A 17,504-nucleotide genomic window follows, 5' to 3' on the forward strand; every position below is an offset into this window, starting at 1 on the left:
ATTTCGAGTCATTTTCATTGTGGGAGATGCATACCTGTCAACCAGAGGCCATTGGCAATCTTACAAATAGTGACGTATGCGCATACAAATTGGTGACTAATCTTACAACGTTGTATATACTGTGGGGCAAATAAGTATTTAGTCAACCACTAATTGTGCAAGTTCTCCCACTTGAAAATATTAGAGAGGCCTGTAACTGTCAACATGGTAAACCTCAACCATGAGAGACAGGATGTGGAAAAAATCGCAGAAAATCACATTATTTGATTTTTAAAGAATTTATTTGCAAAACATGGTGGAAAATTAGTATTTGGTCAATACAAAAGTTCATCTCAATACTTTGTTATGTACCCTTTGTTGGCAATAATGGAGGCCAAACGTTTTCTGTAACCTTTCACATGCTTTTCACACACTGTTGCTGGTATTTTGGCCCATTCCTCCATGCAGATCTCCTCTAGAGCAGTGATGTTTTGGGGCTGTCGTTGGGCAACACCGACTTTCAACTCCCTCCACAGATTTTCTATGGGGTTGAGATCTGGAGACTGGCTAGGCCACTCCAGGACCTTGAAATGCTTCTTACGAAACCACTCCTTTGTTGCCCTGGCTGTGTGTTTGGGATCATTGTCATGCTGAAAGACCCAGCCACGTCTCATCTTCAATGTCCTTGCTGATGGAAGGAGATTTTCACTCAAAATCTCTCGATAAATGGCCCCATTCATTCTTTCCTTTACACAGATCAGTCGTCCTGGTCCCTTTGCAGAAAAACAACCCCAAAGCATAATGTTTCCACCCCCATGCTTCACAGTAAGTATGGTGTTCTTCAGATGCAATTCAGTATTCTTTTTCCTCCAAACACGAGAACCTGTTTCTACCAAAAAGTTCTATTTTGGTTTCATCTGACCATAACACATTCTCCGAGTCCTCTTCTGGATCATCCAAATGCTCTCTAGCGAACCGCAGACAGGCCTGGACGTGTACTTTCTTCAGCAGGGGGACACGTCTTGCTGTGCAGGATTTCAGTCCCTGGCGGCGCATTGTGTTACTGATAGTAGCCTTTGTTACTGTGGTCCCAGCTCTCTGTAGGTCATTCACTAGGTCCCCCCGTGTGGTTCTGGGACTTTTGCTCACCGTTCTTGTTATCATTTTGACGCCACGGGGTGAGATCTTGCATGGAGCCCCAGATCGAGGGAGATTAGATACAAGATCAGTGGTCTTGTATGTCTTCCATTTTCTAATAATTACTCCCACAGTTGATTTCTTTACACCAAGCGTTTTACCTATTGCAGATTCAGTCTTCCCAGCCTGGTGCAGGTCTACAATTTTGTCTCTGGTGTCCTTCAACAGCTCTTTGGTCTTGGCCATAGTGAAGTTTGGAGTGTGACTGACTGAGCTTGTGGACAGGTGTCTTTATACCGATAATGAGTGGAGTAACGAGTGGGGCCTCGTTAGACCTCGTTAGAAGAAGTTAGACCTCTTTGACAGCCAGAAATCTTGCTTGTTTGTAGGTGACCAAATACTTATTTTCAACTCTAATTTGGAAATAAATTCTTTAAAAATCAAACAATCTGATTTTCTATGAACTGTTAAAGTTATTAAAATTTCTCCTGTTTTTGTATTAGTTCACTTCTGTCTACTTCCGACATGTGTAAGTTTTAAAACTGTTTCATCATTTAGAGATAGATTCAAGATTTTTTTAGATTTAGGAGTATTTTAGATAAAAAGTTACTTCGGTTCGCTACGAAAGTTCACTAAAACAGAGCCTTTCTGAGAAGTCTACTGCTTTAAAGTTTACGAACACCGCCGAGTCTGTCATTTCGCATGTAGTTCTATATGCATGTGATATCTAGGCGTAGATTGTAGGCTGTCGGCTACAGTCAGGAAATATATTTTTATTTATTTTATTTATTTATTTTATCTTTATTTTATCAGACAGTCTCATTGAGATTAATATCTCTTTTACAAGAGAGGCCTGAGTACAAAGAAATATTCACAAATATCATTCATTCATTCATTCATTTTCCATGCCGCTTTTCCCCACGAGGGTATCAAACAACACAAAATACACTAACGGAAACAGTTACAATAATCAGTAAAAACATCAGACAAAAGAGATATAAAATCACCAAGATGAATGATTGACTGAAGTTTAAGAGTAGTTTGCAATTCATTCCATTTAAGAGGAGCATAGTAGCTAAAGCCAGTTCTGCCAACATTAGTGCGAGTGAATGGAATGTTTAGGGTTAAGTAGTTGGATGATCGTGTTATGTAGTTACTGGATTTGAATGACAGGAGAGATGTGAGGTAGTTCGGAAGTTTGCACAGTAAAGCCTTATAGATGAATAACATGATATGGATATTTCTTCTTGATTGTAGTGAGGACCAACCAACGTTTTGATAAAGGGTACAATGATGAGTGTGGACATTGTCATTGGTGATGAAACGTAGTGCACTGTGATAGACCGGGTTTAACTGTTGAAGAGTTGATGGAGCTGCATGACAGTACAGGATGTCCCCATAATCAAGTACAGAAACAAAAGAAGATAATACAATGGTTTTTCGGTTAGAAGTTGACAGGCAGCCTTTGATTCTATTCAGGAAGCTAAGTTTAAATGTAAATTTACGGATTAGATGATGAATATGAGTTTTGAATGATAAGTTACTGTCAATCGAAATTCCTAAGTATTTGTATGAATCAGTGAGAGTAATTTGAGTACCATTTAGGGATTTGATTCCGGGTAAGTCATTGTCAGTCATGGTGGAAGTGGAGAAAACCATGTATTTAGTTTTTTTCAGCATTTAAAACTAATCTGTGATCATGAAGAGATATTTGTAGGCTATCAAAAGCAGACTGTAAATGACTCAGAGCTAGAGATGGGAAAGAACCGGGCGCATATAGAATACAATCATCAGCAAAAAAGTGGACATTACAATATTGATTAGGAGATTGATATTGGAGCCACCTAGCCTAGTATCGCGTTTGCTACCGCGTCACAACAAAACCTCTTCTCTCCTCGTGACTCTGACTTTTCTCGCGTCATTCAACCAAAGTAGTAACGCATAGTAGCGCACATTGTCTCGTTGCCGAAACGGTGACCAAATCCGAACGGAGAAAAAAATCCGTAATGCACAAAAAAAACTTACAGATTTGGAACGTACGGCGTACACATTTAAAACTCAGTGCTCACTTGTACAAATTACGCCGAAACCGTCCAACTTGACAGGTATGGAGATGGCACTTGTCATTATAGCAGTGTCACTCGAATCCATCAAAGTGAAGTGTATTATCTGTAAAATAATGCCCAACTAAAATGATGTTTTTATCCTATGTTTGTGCATTTTCTGGAGCAGATAGAGGAAAGCAATCCGAGTAGTAATGTCCTGCACCTTCACTGTTGCAGCAGACTGATTAGTATCTGGGCGGCTGCTGTTCCCAGCGTCCCTCAGCAGGTTGCTTTCAATCACGCTTGTATTGCTATTCCCAAGTATCTCCACTTCACAGCAACGGCGAGATCCTCCGCTAAGTGTCCGACTAGGTGATATACTGGAGAGCCGCGGCTCCGCCGAGACGTACAGTCTTCCGCCTTGTTTGTCTCGCCGACAAAAACAAATGGCGGTGTCTATTTGAGGTGAGGCGTTTGTTACAGTGGATGGCACACATGGCGACTATTTGGGGAAGGGTTTATATTGCGGGATTATTAATGGTGTTAGTGTTCTGAGGGAAAACAAAGGAGACGTGCAGGTATTATTTGGGACATTTTGTGCGGTGTGTTTTTGTGGTGACTATTTGTGAGAGGTCTATTAACTCATCGACTGCCATTGACGAGGATAGATGTCCATTCCATTTGAATTGGGAGGCTTGGCAGCGTTCATCCGATTGTTCCTTAGTGGCAGTGAAAGGTGATTATTCACTGCCAGCCATTTCAGTCAAAAGTTTAGGTGATCATTCTTTTTGTTTGTTACAACTTCCTCTTTTTTGCCTTTAATTTAGTAAAAAAAAATGCCTTTGGTGCTTAAAATACAATCACTGCAGACCTATGCTAGTTCAAATGGATTGGACGTTCTTCACCGTCAGTGACACCGAAATATTCACTTGCATTTTCTTGGGTGTGAATTTTATGATCATTAGGTCCATTGGCTGAAGAAAAAAAAAGAAACAGGCAGTGTCAAGTTGATAGTTGTTTTTTTGGGTGTCTCGGTGAATAACCTACTGTATATTATTCTATTAACCCTTAGATGCACAATTTACTGGACCCTACACTCTTCCATAAGTGGGTCAAAAATGACCTATATTAGAACCAATGTGTTTTTATGCCATTTTGGTGAAGAATAATAACTTGAATATTAATTAGTATGATATTTAGGGCCACACAATAATGATTTCATGCTTGAAATATCTTTATGAAAACAATAGCAATAGACTTCATCCTTCCTTGTATTTTATCATCAATGATGAATAGCTCCCATGCATCTTTTTGGTGAGACAGCGTTGCTAAGCCCTTGTGGAGGCACTGACCGATTTCTGAGGAGATTGTGGCTCTGTGTTCTGCCCTGGGTGGAAGGTAATTCTCTCTAGTAAGAGCCCTACATTCTGTTGGCCATGATTTGGACACTTTGTTCTTCAGAGGACACACAAGTGGAATCTTATGAGTCAGACTGATCCTGTTTAGTTGGATTTCCAGGTGGAGAACTGCCATTGCCACCTGGACAAAAGTCTGGGTCCTCATCATCAGAAATTTCGGACACTTGAGTCCAACCCTGTCACTGCCTCTACATCATCCAACATCTGTAGGACCATTCCAGATGTAAATCTAGCACAAAACCGATTTTTTCCTGTTTTTCCGACTCAACTGAACTGGAAAAGTCGCATAAAACTGGACCATTTTCAAACTCAATCCAGGTCACTTTCGAATGTGGCTAAAATCCCAACCGGGCCACATTTTTCGAGAATGTGGCTGTGGTCCGAACTGTCAAGTCTTCCAAATTGGAATTCTTGCAGCAATTAACATCAGCAAAGAGTGAGAGAGACAGGGTGCTACGGTAGCGGTGCAGCTGTGCATTAGCGTTAGCGCCTAGCTTGAATGCGGCTTTTGGGTAAGGAGCGAGCTTGACAACAGTCATAAAAAAAATAAAATGGGTTGAGAATAAGCCTGACAATGCTCGATTTTCTGTACGTTCCAATGCTCCTGTGCATGCGGGCCAGTTTGCTCAGCGCATCTCGGACTGCGAGTTAGAGCGCGTGTGTGATACTTGAACAGGCTCAAAGGACAAAGGCAGTGTGAAAAAAAACAGATTTGACAAAAAATCGGAATTGTGCATTAGGACCTGCGGTATGAACCTAGCCTTAGTTAGCTAGCTAGTTATGAAGTAGGTTAATTTGTTGATAAATAATAATAAAGAGTCATGAAATACACACAAAATACTATATAGACATAATACTTACAGTACGCATATCAGCTCTTGCTGTGTAAAATAATCTTCTTAAGGGATGTCACTTTTTGCATACGTACCTAGTCTGTGTGGTCCACGGTAATTTTTTTCCTGACAGCCAAAGTTGATAAGAATGAAAGATTCCCATTGGATTCCATAGAAAATGCATGTGGGTCATTTTTGACCCACTTGTGGAAGCTTAGGGTAGTAATACAAAAATGACAATTTCTTCAAATGTATAAAAATTTCATCAAAAATTTGAATGGCATTATATCAAAAACATGTTTTTTGAGAAATACCTGGAATATGGATAAATAACAATTTTTCATTCCAAAGATATTTCAAGAAAACAACCTCACCGAGTCATTTTTGACCCACTTATGCATCTAAGGGTTCATATTACAGGTTGTCCATAAAGTCTCTTAACCATTTAAAAAATATATTAAAAATGAAATTGATTGACTGAATATGTGGCACCACAACTGAATGACCTTCAACCAACCATCATTTTTCAGCAAGATGGTGCACCACCACATTGGGGGTTGCATGTTCGTGGGTTCCTCAATCAAACATTTCCAGACCGATGGATTGGAAGGGATGGGCCAATTCCTTGGCCGCCACGTTCACCAGATATAACTCCCCTGGACTTCTTTCTATGGGGATATGTTAAAGATATCGTGTATCGAACAAAGATAAGGGACATTACTGACCTTAAGCGAAGGATTACTGATGCCATTGCCACAATTGATGAGGCTATGCTACAGCGAACATGGCAAGAAATCAAGTACCGTCTTGATGTGCTTCGTGCAACGAATGGTGCCCATGTAGAAGTGTATTAAAAGAGGTTAAAAAAAAAAACTTCAATAAATGCTGAATACAATAGAACAAATCTGAATAAAATAATCAATTGAATTTTCAATACATTTTTGAAATGGTAAAAAGACTTTATGGACACCCTGTATTATAAGGATATATAGGAACATTGTATAATTTGTTTTCACAGACAGTGATAGATCTCCAATCCACCCATCCAACGCATTTGATTAAACAAAAAAAAAAAAAAAAAAAAAAAAAAAAAAAAAAAACATACGTTTTTGGAGTATTGTGGTATCTGTTACTGCTTTGCTACTTCACAACCTGGACAACTTGCTATGACATTGTTCTAATAACTAAATTTAGGGTGCTAAAAAACTAAAATAAAACAAAAAAAAACAACAATGGTTGGGACTCAATCAAAAAATTTAATTAATCAGAAGTAGGGTTGTTCCGATCATGTTTTTTTTGCTCCCGATCCGATCCTGATCGTTTTAGTTTGAGTATCTGCCGATCCCGATATTTCCCGATCCGATTGCTTTTTTTGCTCCCGATTCAATTCCAATCATTCCCGATAATTTTTCCCGATCATATACATTTTGGCAATGCATTAAGAAAAAAATGAATAAAACTCAGACGAATATATACATTCAACATACAGTACATAATTACTGTATTTGTTTATTATGACAATAAATCCTCAAGCTGGCATTTACATTATTAACATACTTTCTGTGAGAGGGATCCACGGATAGAAAGACTTGTGACTTTGTATATTGTGACTATATATTGCCATTTAGTGTATTTGTTGAGCTTTCAGTAAATGATACTGTAGCCATGCCCAAATGCATGATGGGAAGTGCAACCATGACTATGCGTAGTGCTACCAATTGATATATCTTCTATGCGTTGGGAAATAACATAGGGTGTTAAGGAAAAGATCAATTACAACCTTGCTTCCCCACATTGCTTCCCACGTTATTTCTAATCATAGGGAGAGGGATCGTAAGGCTTTAGCCAATTAAAAAAAAGGGTTCAAAGGCTGCCAAAATTCACTCTACTCATTTTACGCTGCCTTTTAGCTTTATATATAGGTAAAATGGCGCCATTACAGAATGAGCGCGACAATGCGTGAGTGGGTCGTGCAGCGCATGCATTAATTGCGTTTAATATTTTAACGTGATACATTTTTTAAAAAATTAATTACCGCCGTTATCGGGATAGATTTGATTACTCTACCTTAAGCCTACACTAAAGACTCTGGATGAGTGTCACATATTATGTCTGTAACGTTAAATACAATTAGAAAACGATTTAATTAAAAAAAAAAAAAATATATATATATATATATATATATATATATATATATATATATTAAAAAAAGACATCCAATATTTTTGCCGATTCCGATACTTTGAAAATGACGTGATCGGACCTGTGATCGGCATCCTGATCGATCGGGACATCTCTAATTAGAAGTTTTGAAATTAATCTTGATCAATCACATCGCAATATTTGGCCAAAAAAAGCCATTCTTTTTTATACATATATGAAAGGAAAACTGTTGAATGGAAGTAGAAGCAGGGGGGAAAGTGGTTAGAATTTCTTGCCGCAAACAGCTATAACCCCAACCTCAATCTCCTAATTTTTATTTTCCCTCATTTCCTCACATACTAAATGCCAAATCTCCATTTTAACTACTTAAGAACATAGGATGTATATTAAAATTGAAGATAATGTAAACATTTACTTTTTGTTGTGTTAATAATAAAGATATGAGTAACATACATTCAGAAAAATAAGTACAAATGACTTATATTATGCAGAGTGAAATGGAATATATTTTGAAGATCGCGCACACATTCTTTTTTAAATCATAAGGAAATGATTAAGTAGCCTAGCATAAATGAACAAATATAAGGCCAAAGTGCACATTGACAGCTAAGATGTTCTGAACCTCCCCATCAGAGCAAATAAAACTAAATATGATAAATAAGCCACCTTAACTCTTACCTTGCTTTGATCCATTTTTTGTTGCATTGCCCTTTTTTTTTTTTTTTTTTTTTTTTGCCGTTTCAGAAAACATGCACATTTGACCCAATCAGAGCTAACTATATCTGGTGATCACATGTCAGTATGTCAGCCAGTTGAACGGATAAATGAGTCCAGGCATTTTGCTGTGCTGCGTGCATTCGCACATTGACGTGACTCGTCATCGTCAGACTCCGATAACTGCAGCAGCTGGGGAAACCTCCATGCCGTCCATGGAATAAAATAAAAATTAAATATCGGCGGAAACGGATTACCCTACACAAGCACCTTATTATGCTTTTTGTTAACACTTGTGTACGTAAATCTGATGTTGGTAGATTGTTTTCTTCTCAGAGATGAAATGCATGTGTGGAAGCTTTGAATCAAAACACCGTATACCGGCGTTCCGGCCCTGAATCTTATACCGGAACTGCGTTCCTGACCGTTCCCGCCCACTTTCACCCCTGGAGTAAATGTGTTCATAAATTTGTTGATTTTTTTTTTTTTTTTTAATCCCAGACAATAGTTATCAAAAACTTTTACCATCATTGAATTTTTTCTTTTTTTGACTGAAGTGATTTTTCTTTTTGAAAAGATATATTTTTTTGAAGCAACTTATTTTTTGATTGAATAATGACAAAAATTTCCTTGCAAAAATGTGGCCCAAACACAAATCAACATTACTTCAATTACTCAAAAAAAAAAAAATTTTTTTCGAGTTTCAAATTTATTCTTGCATTCACTCACTTTTTTTGATTGAAGCTACTTTTTTGGGGTTGAAAATATATATTTTGATTGAAGCAACAATTTTTAAAAAATGTAATATTAAAGACACACATCGACTTCCATTTGGCTCCGCCCAGGGGATACAATTTTTGACTGGGGTAACTACATTGGCACGACACCGGCGGGCGTACCATATTCAATGGATGACGATCTTGGCGAAAAGTATTGCCTAAGCAGTCCGATTTAGAATTCCCCTCAAGAATGATGGGAAACAACACTCATTGTCAACTAATTATTATAAATATTCTTGTAAGTTAATTTTATTGTTGACACTGGGGTCATCAAAATGTTGGGCCCCCCTGCCCCAAAAGTCAAACTCCGCCTATGCAGACAATGCTTCAAGACAATTCTTGCCCGGTGTGTGTATATTTATAGTGGGCAGGGCAGCTTTAAACCACTCATCAGTGATTGGACACACACCTGACTTCAAATGTTTGGTAAAAACTGTGTTAGAGGCAGGAATTTGAGCAAAACCTGTTTTGGTGTGCAAAGGGTTAATGAGTGTGTGTGCTTGGAGTGGGTGTGTCATTGTCACTCTGTCACCTAATTAATACCACCTGTGACGCCCTGGGAAAGTGTGATTGAGGTAGGAAGAGAGGAGGCAGGGTGCCAAATTTCTGTTGACCGCTAGCATTTTTATCTACTAGTATTCCATCCAATGTAATTAGATTCGCTCTCGTACGCTCTTATTTGATATTTTTTTTGTTTGTAAGTTCCACACGATCACGTCACTGTGCACACTTTTGCAATACAGTGTATATAGTAGACAAACGTGTCACCATTTGAGCTTGAGCGGATGGGAAAGTGGCAAAATTAAACCAAAGTAGTCATGTGATCGAAGTTTATTATACACACGTGATCACATTAAGAAATTAGACAAATGAACGCCATCAAATGACCGTCCCAGCCTCACACGAGTTTTCGTATATGCAGCGCATCTGGAGCCCCGCTATTCCCTCTATGTGAGTAATTGGACACTCACACAATAAATTGGTTTCAACTGCTTTTTTAGTCTCCTCAGGCAGATGGTTCACATACTTATTTTTTACCATTCTGTCATTGTGTGCATGGTATCCTCATTAAAATATGAAAACCTATAAATGTTTGGGTGGTTTTAGTTAAAGCAGACACTGTATTTTCATCAGTGTGATTTTGACAAAGATACGATCATATTTGATGGTGATTTTATGCAGAAATGTGAGAAATTCCAAAAGGTTCAGATACTTTTTCATAACACTGTATTATTATTATTATTATTATTATTATTATTATTATTATTATTATTATTATCATTTTAGAAGAAATGTGCTGATTTAATTGAATTTCTCTTTCTGTAGCCATCAGCCAAGCTAATGTGTGCATCAGCTCCTGAGGTGAGTAGTAAAGCATTACATTTATTTGAGTAACTTTTTGAGAGAAATATACTTGTTAGAGTAGTTTTAACACGCAGTACTGTTTGGTTTTCCTTGAGTAGATTTGTGAAGAAGAAACACTACTCTTACTCCGCTACTTTGGGCTACACTACAGTCGTTATTTTTTTCCTTTTAATTGACTTTATTTTTGCCAGAGATGCCAACAGTGGCTGTCTGTTTCCCCAATGACATGTCGCACAATAACCACATTACTCCATTATACCAATCAGAGGTAACATTTTTTTTCCTCCACTCAAGGGCACTCATGCTCCTCGGAAGGGTAATGTTGAAGTGTTTTTCTGGTCGAAATTTGATGATTTTTGTGTCATCAATTTGGCCTAATATGGTCATGTAATAGGTTATAGTACAGTATTTAAAGTTCGTATAGATGAAGTTGTGCTTAAAAATAAATATTTAAAAAAAAAAATAGACCTTGTAAGCAGTAACCTATACTGTTACCTAAATTGTCCAGCCGCTTCCCCGCAAACAAGTCCTCTGCGCTCAACAGGGGAATGACGAGCTCTAACTTGTTCGTCGCCAGGCGGGTTGCCGATCGGCGAAGATAATGGACAACCCAGTCGTCATGTGAAATGATCCGGGCTAGCTATGTGGGATTTTCCGCTTTGAAGCATCACTCTGTTCGGGTTAGCGTGTCGGCTAGCTGTCACGCCTCTTGGTTTGTTGACATTCTCCGAAGCCGGGGAAGGGAAATGACATAAGCCCGACTTAGGTGGCATAAAATATCGTTTGGGAGTTGCGACAGTAAAGGTGAAGTCGACAGTTTTGACTAATAAGGAGTAATTTTGCCATGTTGTCCTGAATAAATGCATTCTTATTATTTCATATTACATTTAGCACAAGACTGTTATTTGTCATGACCATGCCATTTATTTAGCTATTGGGGGAAAATATGTGGATAAAAAGAATATCCTGTAAAAAAAAATTTGAGTAGAGAGACTGAAACAATGACATTTTGCGGCTCTCTTCGTCGCGTTTTCCTTGGTCTGAACAATTCCCCCTCAATGGGCTGAATAGTAAAACCGATGAGCCCATTCTCCCACTGACGTCATCCACCTGTTGGGGAAGCTAGAGCCCTATAATTGTAGGCGGGGCTAACCGGCAGATTAAAAGACTAATTTCTCGTCATCTGCGCTTTGCTAAATTGTTGTATATAGTCGAATCGTCTGAAAATATGATTCTAATTCACATAATAATGCTATTTAAGACTTTTTTCCTCTTGTCGTACGCACTTTAAGGTTCTGTGATTGGAATGCAACCTGGAATTTATTGTGTAATTTGTTGTAGGTCCTAAATGTTTTGTAATTAATTGTAATTGATTCATTAAAGTTCCACACCCCAAAACAACAGAGAAGTTGTTTTAGCATTTTTTTTTGGGAGAAGAAAAAATCCCTTCCTGAAAATTAAGCACCTCCTCATTGTAAGGTTTTATTTTTCAACACATGGAGCCTTTTTCACTTTGCATGTCAAAATAAAAACCCGACCAGGGTACAGTAAAGCTTTTACAAAAGCATGACTTGATAACATTACAGCACTGTTGAATAAAAGCCTTCCATTTTTTTTTTTTTTCTTGTTGGATCATTGCCAAGTTGACTCGGTCGTGTCGTTAGGGAGCACCCGCGTGCGGCTGGCCGAGCATTCCAAAGCTATTGTTTGGCGCCGCTCGTTACTTCATTAATGCACAGCGAATGCCGACGGGCACTGCGGCCAATGTTAATGAGCACATTAGCTTGCTCCTGGGCCAGCCACTGTCTTTTGATCAAGTTCATATCGGTCCGAGATGCAAAGACAGATGGCCCGGGAAGATGATGCATCTGAAGTCCAAGATTCAAGGCCACTTGAACTCAAAAGGACGCCTGACACTGTGGTTTGCATGCCCAGAGTTTTTAACTATTTTACAATCATACACTTCAGAGAATCAATGACATCAATTGGGATTTTTTCTATAGTGTTGTTGGCAGATGTTGGAGTGTGCAAGTCAGTTTCATTTACGACGATAAGCATTCGATCTAATTGAACTGGGAGGGGCTAGCAGGGAACGAATGAATGAAATTTTAACCATGTCAAAACAAAATCAGAATCCACTCATGGCTGCCATTGACAGCGATAGACGTCCAATCCATTTTGACTGAAGGGGGCGAATAAACTGGTCATAATGGATTGGATGCCTATTGTCATCAATGGCATTGAAACGTGAGCATTATCAGCCAGTCCTGCTAGTTTGAATTAATTGAACATCTATTATTGTCACTGGTAGTCGATAAGTTAATGCCCCAGTTTTTCTTAAAAAAAAACAAAAAAAACAAAAAAAAAGAGGTTAGGATTCTAAGTGCATCTTATATTCTAAAAAAACATGGTAATCAATAACTATTTCCATATTCAAGTAATCGTTTGGAGTGGTCGTTGATCTAAGTAATTAACTAATCGAGCACATTGTGTCATGTTTGTGTTCTCAGTTGTTTGTTTTTCTGGGGCGGGGTCATTCTACGTACCTGTGACCAGTGTTGTCATGGATTACTTGAAAAAGTAATTTAATTACCGATTACTGATGACGCCTCAAAAATTAATCTACCGTAATTTCCGGACTACAAGCCGCTACTTTTTTCCCTCATTTTGGGTCCTGCGGCGTGTGCAATGATGCGGCAAATTTGTGTATTTTTCTGACGGCCACCAGGGGCGCTCGAGCATAGAATGTGGGAGTGAGACACATGGAATATATGTGTCGAGGAAGATGTTAGTTAAACTTTTGACCACAACTGTAACTTCCGTGCCGCTGTGTTTGCCGGCGCTGTTTGGAACAAAAAGTTAAGGTCTGTTATTAAAAGTTTGAAAACTATTTCTTTGTCAATGTCTCTTGTTACTAAGTGGGCACACGCGGCTTATAGGCAGGAGAGGCTTATGTATGTACAAAATGGTTTTTCCTTTAAAAATGTACTGGGTGAGGCTTGTAATCAGGGGCGCCCAATAGTCCAGAAATTACGGTAGTTACTTTACTGATTGCTTTATTATCAAATTAACTAAGTTACTTTAAAAGTAATTTATCAATTACTTTTAACCAATTCTTCTGCTTTGCTACCTCAACGCCTAATCTCAAAAATTCAGAACTTCCCCTTTAAAATTTTATCAACTGTAATTCTGTCTGCTAATTCCCATTAGCATTCTTGGTGCATCCTCTCTATCCATCCTGGGAGTGGATTTCTCCTGACTGTGGTTCTTTCTCATTTTTTCCAAAGAGTTTTTGGAGTTTTTCCTTGCCGACATGGAGGGTCTAAGGATGAGGAAAGCCCAGGACTTGGACTAGAACTTTATTTAATTCATCTACCGTTTTTGTATGTACAAATAAAATTAAACGACATATTTTAATCTAGCTCCGTCAATGACACTCAAACATGAGAGTTCTTAGCAAGTCCTCCTAGTTTAAATGGATTTGACATCAGTCCTTGTCAATGATAGGCAATCAGTTAGTGAAATAAAATAATTCAATAGCAATATTAGCATTATACTATGAAATATAAAAAATACCATAGATATCTCATACATCAGAATTCAAATGGCAACCGCTGGCTACATCAGAGCAGTTTTATCGACAATTTATCGTTCGCATCTCCCACTCGGAAAAAAAACAAATGCGGCTGACCTCTGCACCTCCCTCACCTATTCTTCTCCCTACCTGGCGCATTTGCTAACAATGAACAGAGGGGAGGGAAAAATTCATCACAAACATGATTGAGGCTAAGAGGTGAAGATGTTTTTCTTTCTTCCAGACCCATGGCAAATCGTTTTTGAAAAATATCTGTGTTGTTTTTCAGCGAGTAGAACTCTATTGCCGCCGGTCTCAAAGTCCAAAAAGATTGGACGTCTATCCAGGGGTGAAAGTGGGCCAGAACGGTCAGGAACGCAGTTCCGGCATAAGATTCAGGGCCAGAACGCAGTTCCGGTATAAGATTCAGGGCCGGAATGCTGTTCCGGTACAAGCATAATAATAGTGCTTGTGTCACGTAATCCGTTTCCACCAATATTTATTATATATTTTATTCCACGGACGGCATGGAGGTTTCCCCAGCTGCTGCAGTTATCCGAATCTGACGATGACGAATCACGTCAATGTGCGAATGCACGCAGCAAAGCAAAAACGCCTGGATTAATTTATCCGTTCAATTGGATGACATACTTACATGTGATCAGCAGAGATAGTTACCTCTGATTGGTTCAAATGTGCATGTTTTCTGGAACAGCAAAAAAAAAAAAAAAAAAGGTTGTTGAATTGATGCGACCCAAAAAAGGGTAATGCAACATAAAATGGATCAAATCTTTAAGAGAAACGAAAGAGTTGAGGAGGCTTACTTATCATATTTAGTTTTGTTTGCTCTGATGGGGAGGTTCAGAACATCTTAGCTCTCAATTGGCACTTTGGACTTATATTTGTTCATTTATGTTAGGCTACTTATTTATTTCCTTATGATTTAAAAAAAAAAAGTCAATGCGATCTTGAAAATATATTCCATTTCACTCTGCATAATATAAGTCATTTGTACTTATTTTTCTGAATGTATGTTACTTATATATTATTTTTAGGGCTGTCAAACGATTACAATTTTTAATCGAGTTAATTACAGCTTAAAAATTAATTAATCGTGATTAATCGCAATTCAAACCATCTATATAACATGCCATATTTTTCTGTAAATTATTGTCAGAATGGAAATATAAGACGCAAGATGGATATATACAGTGGGGAGAACAAGTATTTGATACACTGCCAATGGGAAAACCCATTGGCAGTGTATCAAATACTTGTTCTCCCCACTGTATATTCAACATGCGGTACATAAGGACTGTATTTGTTTATATTAACAATAAATCAACAAGATGGCATTAACATTATTATCATTCTGTTAAAGTGATCCATGGATAGAAAGACTTGTAGTTCTTTACGAGAAATGTTAGTACAAGTTATAGAAATTTTATATTAAAACCCCTCTTAATGTTTTCGTTTTAATAAAATTTGTAAAATTTTCAATCAAAAAATAAACTAGTAGCCCGCCATTGTTGATGACAATAATTACTTACACTATAAAATCAGTCGCACCCAAGCGCCAGCAGAGGGCAGCAAAACTCCGCAAAACACAATTAACAAGTGGGCCTTTCACTCTACTGTCTTTTAAATCTGTCTGAGCTGGGCAAGTGCGTTAATTGCGTCAAATATTTTAACGTGATTAATTTAAAAAATTAATTAACGCCCGTTAACGCGATAATTTTGACAGCCCTAATTATTTTAAAAAAATGTTTACATTACCTTCAATTTTAATATTCAATTTTAATATTCAATTTTAATATCCATCCTATGTTAACTTTTATTTTGCAAATCATTGAAAAAATACAAATTTGAATGAAAATCAGTTTTCGTATGTGTTATAGAAATTACTGCTAAAACCGTTTTCTTTGCATTTCAGTAGTTTAAGAAGGTTTGCCCCCCCACCCCCCACCCCTCCCAGCAAAAAAAGAAAATAAATACATAAAATTTACGTTGGGTAGTTCTGGCAAGAAATTCTAGCCACTTTCACCCCTGCGTCTATCGCCGTCAATGCTTAAAAGTATTTTCTTTTTGTTATTTGAAATTTTGGTGAAAAGCAAGTGCCAGCAGCTTCCCAAACTCATTCATTCAGGCTAACACGAAACTTGATAATCACCCTCTGTTATAACAACCATTGCTCCAGATAGCTTCCATTCGCGCCCTTTGGTGACCTCTCTATCAGCGACTCATCAATTCACCCGCGTCCGAGGTCACGTGAACGGACCGGGTCATCTCACAATAAGCAAACGGGTGGAAAGGCGAGCGCTCGCTGGTCGATAATGCGACGGGATAGAGCGGCCACGCATCCGGACTCATTTGGGAAAATGACAGAAAAAAAAAAATGGCCGTAACTGTCAACACAAAGCGCTGAAGGTTAATTAGGAGGTTAATTAAAAAAAGTTCCACAGGAAATCATGAAAAAAAAGGATCAACTTTCTGAAAGGTAGTCTTTTTCTTCATGATGCTGAAATGTAACATCGGTCAAAAAGCATTTTAAATATTGACATTTTTCCAAATAGGAAATAATTATCCATATCATGTTCCATATAGTCTCCACGATTGACGTGGAACATGTCAATCAATCCGACGGCGTTCGCAGAACAAAAAAGCAAACTCGGTGGGTGGTTTTCTATTTTCATCAGAGGTTCAAGCTGACCACCCTATTGATTCAGACTCTAATGTAGTGGAAGAGGCTTCATCTCCGCATAAAGGTCAGGCTTCCCTAGATACTAGAAAGGTTAAACAGTCCAGTTTAGGAGTATTATTTGTTTATTGGACGCTGGGATTACTGTAGCCTAACGCGCTATTCTCTATACCGGTTTATTAAACCAGGGGTGTCAAAGTCATTTGTTGCAGGCAACATTGGACTTATAGTTTTCTTCAGAGGGCCGTTATGTCTTCCAGTTATAGGCTGCCATGACTAATTGATGATTTAATGAATCGACAGTTGAATCATTATTATTATTAGTTATTGCTAACCTAAAAACTGTCCAAAGCGTCTTTTTTGAGACTTTTACTTGTCAATTTCTGCCAGTTTTTTTTTTTTTTTTTTAGTTATTCATCATACAAATTTTTTTACCCATTTATTTTGTAGTATTTATTTTTAGAGTTAACGTATATGATTGTCTCTTTATTGATCTATTACAATCTTCTTTTTCTTTTGGCTTTTCCCTTCAACTATAGTGGATATATACATTTATTATGATCTTTTGTCTTGTTTTGTTTTTTTTTTAATTAAAAATAAAGCAGAAAAAACCCTAAATATTTTATTTTTAAGTTGAAATAAAAGAGGGGAAAATATATTCATACAATCATATATCACAATATTCTCAAATTTTCTTTAAATGTATTTTATTTAAAATCCAATGAAAGAGTATTTTGTTGATTTGTAATTTTTTTTACTTAATTCAAGTTTGAAAAAAAAAAAAAAAGAACCAGAACCA

General features: G+C 37.7%; 1 protein-coding gene across 1 annotated transcript in view; it reads left to right on the forward strand.

The window, feature by feature from the left end:
* The first annotated feature begins 9,907 nt into the window (after positions 1-9,907).
* LOC130911193 (teneurin-4-like) overlaps positions 9,908-17,504 on the forward strand; it is a 599,534-nt gene continuing 591,937 nt past the window's right edge. The window contains exons 1-2 of the mRNA XM_057828990.1: positions 9,908-10,019; positions 10,395-10,430. The gene's annotated coding sequence lies outside the window, so the exon portion shown is untranslated. The remainder of the gene's footprint in view (positions 10,020-10,394; positions 10,431-17,504) is intronic.

This window comes from Corythoichthys intestinalis, unplaced genomic scaffold (assembly GCF_030265065.1).
Source record: "Corythoichthys intestinalis isolate RoL2023-P3 unplaced genomic scaffold, ASM3026506v1 HiC_scaffold_23, whole genome shotgun sequence".
NCBI classification, from domain to species: Eukaryota; Metazoa; Chordata; class Actinopteri; order Syngnathiformes; family Syngnathidae; genus Corythoichthys; species Corythoichthys intestinalis.